Source organism: Pan troglodytes, chromosome 3, assembly GCF_028858775.2.
Source record: "Pan troglodytes isolate AG18354 chromosome 3, NHGRI_mPanTro3-v2.0_pri, whole genome shotgun sequence".
NCBI lineage: Eukaryota > Metazoa > Chordata > Mammalia > Primates > Hominidae > Pan > Pan troglodytes.
In genome coordinates, this window is record NC_072401.2 from 150678825 (window position 1) to 150683821 (window position 4997).

The following is a 4997-nucleotide window of genomic DNA, read 5'->3' on the forward strand; positions in this document are numbered from 1 at the left end:
GATGACAATGATGGCAATAGGTTGCCCTGCCAACCAGCAAGTGCAGGTGGATCTGTTTTGCTATTCTAAGAACGTTGTTGGAGTGCAGAGGTAACTAATGAAATGAAAGCTAAAGCGTGTGCACACTTGCTTCTTTGAAAACCCATAAGGAGAATGTCAAATGTTTGAATGTTTTATTATATTTTATATTTCATAAGATGCCTCAGGGTACAGAAAGAATAAAAAGTAATGGTTTAAAAATGGAGGAGCAGGAGTAATGAGTCCTAGAATTGAAAATAACCATCACCCTTAGTTACGGTGGGTAAATAATACACTATAAAAGCCTTGGGAGGGAGAAGGGCATTGACTGAAAAGAGTAGCCCTGACAGTGAATCTAATTAGGTCTACCAAAAAAAATAAAAAAACAGTTGGGACAAATGAGAAACAACCTTACCTTCTCTTCCCAAAGAATTATGCCATAAAAGATAAAAGCGGCATCATTTGAGAGAATTTGCTACAGAATATAACAGTGGCTGCAGTGACAACAAAAACGTTCTTGCCTCACCATGAGTTATGGATGAAACCTATGTCTATGACAAATGTGCCTCATGAAAGCTACAGCATTTCAAAATATATGCTTTTCCTCCACTGCATCTTTTGATACAAAACACATAATCTATTGAAGATGTATGCATGTTCATGCTCACAGTAACTAAGAGTGAGTCCTGCACGATTGGGATGTGGAACGCAGGCCACTGCTTTTCTTTTGTAGTCTTCAGGGAGCCTCCAAACATTTTAGTGTGTGTCTGTGTGAATATGTTTTAGAAGGTGGGCTTCTGGGGGTGGCAATGTGTCTTTTTAGGTTGCTCAGCAATGTAGTTTTTACACCACTACTTGAACTTTGGAAATGGAGCAAACCATTTATAAAATGTGGGAAGACATTTCTTTTTTCCTTAAAATATGTATTTCTCAGCATAAACGGCTATTTGTTGGACAAATTGAGGAGAATGTGTGTGAAGAGTATTGCCCTAGGTTCCTCAGGGAGAATGAAGTAGAGTATGCAATTTGTCAAGGCAGTGTTTTCACACCTTTTTGACTGTGACCCACACTTAACACATTTTACACCTTTTACATTATACCCAAGATATGTATAAGTGCAGGTGCACGCACGCACACACACACACACACGTGAAACAAAGATTTCATGAAACAATAATTACCCTGGTTGTGTGCAATGCTCTTGAATGTTTTCAATTCTTCTCTATTCTTTCTTTCTTCTTTTTTTTTTTTTGCTATATATTAAATTTGTTGTACCTTGATGTTTGAAAAACTCTGAATTCAAGGACACCAGAGCACATGTGCTCTGTCCAACAGGTTGGCGATAAGCTCTAGGAGGGTAGAGGCATCTCTAGTGCCTAGCGTAGGATTTAATGCATTATGGGTACTAAACACATGTTGGTTTAGGTCTAATTAGGTCTACAAAAAATTATTATCAACACCATCCTCTAATTATTTGACCTTGGGCAAGTCATTTAACTTCTCCATGCCTTGATTTTCTCACCCATGAAAAGATGCTACTAGTATTAACCTCTTGGCTTTGTTGTGAGGTGACAGCATCTAGAACAGTGCTTGCCACATAGTTAGCTATCATTTTTATTGCTCATGCTATGATTAAAGACTCCGTGGCAAATGTTGTCAATTATGGCCAACTTACTTGGCCATTATCTCATTTATCCATTTCAGTAGTGCCTCTTAAGTTCCTTGAACAATGCTAACTAAGCATTTTACATTCATTTCTTTTGTTATCTTCTCAACAACCCTATGAGGCAGGGACTACTAGTGTCGGTTTATAGATTAGGCTTATAAAGGTGAGCTGTTTGCCTAGCATAACACGTCTAGTCCTTGACAACAGGCCTGTATGAATCCAAAGCCTGAGCAGTTATGGTGAGGGAAGGGGAGTGGGGCCAAAGGTATTTCAGGCAGATGATTTGCCAATTGCGGAAGTCCAGGGCATGATCCTAACACTGTATTTCATATATGTTGCTTCCCCTCTGATTTTTGTAAATACTGTGAATTTGATAAGTTGCATGAAAGGTAGAAAAGGTTCATATCATTTTCGGCATAGAGAAGAATAAGAGAAGTACAGGTTTACAGGCATATTTTGTTTTTTTTGGGCTTCCCTTATTGTGCCTTGCTTCTTTGTGATTTTTTTACAAATTGAAGATGGTGGCAACCCTGTGTAGTGAGGCTATTGGTGCCATTTTTCCAACAGCATTGCTCACTTTGTAACTCTGTGTCAGCCTGTTTTAACAATAAGGTATTCTTAAATTAAGGTATATACGTTGGTGTTTTTTAGGTGTAATGCTACTGCACACTTAATAACTGCAGCGTAGTGTAAACATAACTTTCATATGCTGTGGGAAATCAAAAAATTGTGACTCACTTTATTACAATATTTGTTTTAATATTGTAATTGACCTAGAAACAAATCTGTAATATCTCCTAGGTATGCCTATTGTATTAGTTCATTTTCATACTGCTATGAAGGAATACTCGGGACTGAGTAATTTATAAAGAAAAAGAGGTTTAATGGACTCACAATTCCACATGGCTGGGGAAGCCTCACAATCGTGGCAGAAGGTGAAGGAAGAGCAAATGCACATCTTACATGGTGGCAGGCAAGAGAGCCTGTGCAGGGGAACTGCCCTTTACAAAACCATCAGATCTCATGAGATATTCACTATCACAAAAACAGCATCGAAAAACCCATCCCCATGATTGAATTACTTTCCACTGGGTAATTCAATGGGGATTATGGGAACTACAATTCAAGATGAGATTTGGGTGGGGACGTAGTCAAACCACATCATTCTGCCCCGGTCCCTCCCAAATCTCATGTCCTCACATTTCAAAACCAATCATACCTTCCTAACCGTCCCCCAAAGTCTTAACTCATTTCAGTATTAACTCAAAAGTTCACAGTGCAAAGACACATCTGAGACAAGGCAAGTCCCTTCTGCCTATGAGCCTGTAAAAGCAAAAGTAAGTTAGTTACTTCCAAGGTGCAATGGGGGTACAGGCATTGGGCAAATGCACCCATTTCAAATGGGAGAAATTGGCCAAAACGAAGAGGATACAGGCCCTACGCACATCCAAAGTCCAGCAGGTAAGTCAAATCTTAAAGTTCCAAAATGATCTCCTTTGAATCCATGTCTCACATCTAGCTCATGCTGATGCATGAGTGGGTTCCCATGGTCTTGGGCAGCTCCTCCCCTGTGGCTTTGCAGGGTACAGTGCCCCCCTCCTGCCTGCTTTCATGAGTTGGCATTGAGTGTCTGTGGCTTTTCCAGGTGCATGGTGCAAGCTGTCATTGAATCTACCATTCTAGTGTCTGGAGGATGGTGACCCTCTTCTCACAGCTCCATGAGGCAGTGCTGCAACAGGGACTCTGTGTGGGGTCTCCCACCCCACATTTTCCTTCTGCACGGCTCTAGCAGAGGTTCTCCATGAGGGCACCACCACTTCCCCTACAGCACACCTCTGCCTAGACATCCAGGCATTCCTATACCTCCTCTGAAATTTAGGTGGAGATTCCCAAACCTCGATTCTTGAGTTTTGTGTACCTGCAGGCCCAACACCACATGTAAACCACCAAGGCTTGGGGTTTACACCTTTTGAAGCAATGGCCTGAGCTGTACATTGGCCCCTTTTGGCCATGACTGGGACACAGAGCACCATGTCCTGAGACTGCACAAAGCAGCAAGACCTGGGCCTTGCCTACAAAACCATTTTTTCCTCCTAGGCCTCTGGGCCTGTGATGGGAGGGGCTGCCATGAAGGCCTCTGACATGCCCTGGAGACATTTTCTCCATTGTCTTGGTGATTAACATTTGGCTCCTTGTTACTTATGCAAATTTCTGCAGCCAGCTTGAATTTCTCCTCAGACAATGAATTTTTCTTTTCTATTGCATAATCAGGCTGAAAATTTTTCAAAATTTTGTGCTCTGCTTCCCTTTTAAATGTAAGTTTCAATTCCAAGCCATATTTTTGTGAATTCATAAAACTGAATGCTTTTAACAGCACCCAGGTCATCTCTTGAACACTTTGCTGCTTAGAAACTTCTTCCACCAGATACCCTAAATCATCTCTTTCAAGTTCAAAGCTCCACAGATCTACAGGGCAGGGGCAAAATGCCACCAGTCTCTTTTCCAAAACATAACAAGAGTCACCTTTATTCCATTTCCCAAAAGGTTCCTCATCCCCATCTAAGACCATATCAGCCTGGACTTATTGTCCATATCACTATCAGCATTTTGGTCAATGTCATTTAAGAAGTCTCTAGGAAGTTCCAACTTTTCCACATTTTCCTATCTTCTTCTTAGCCCTCTATACTCTTCCAACCTCTGCCTGTTACCCAGTTCCAAATTTGCTTCCATATTTTTGAGTATCTTTATAGCAATACCCCACTCTACTGGTACCAATTTACTGTATTAGTTCATTTTCATACTGCTATGAAGAAATACCCAAGACTGGGTAATTTATAAAGAAAAAGAGGTTTAATGGGCTTATAGTTCCACATGGCTGGGGAGGCCTCACAATCATGGTGGAAGGCAGAGAAGGAGCAAAGGCACATCTTACATGGCGGCAGGCAAGGGAGCATGTGCAGAGGAACTGCCCTTTATAAAACCGTCAGGTTTCATGAGACTTATTCACTATCACGAGAATAGCACGGGAAAAACTGTCCCCATGATTGAATTACTTTCTACTGGGTCCCTCCCATGACATGTGGGGATTATGGGAGCTACAATTCAAGATGAGATTTGAGTGGGGATACAGCCAAACCATATCACCTGTACTTCTTTCTGATTTTCCATACAACTACTTTCTTTGGAAGCTGCTTCTCTTCAGCACTGTGGGTGTGGTACTTCCTTGGTGGCAGGATGGAGTCAGCCAAAATGAATTAAAGCTCCAAATTTGACAGAGGCCAAGAAAATGTGGCAAAAGGTAGGTTACCTAAAA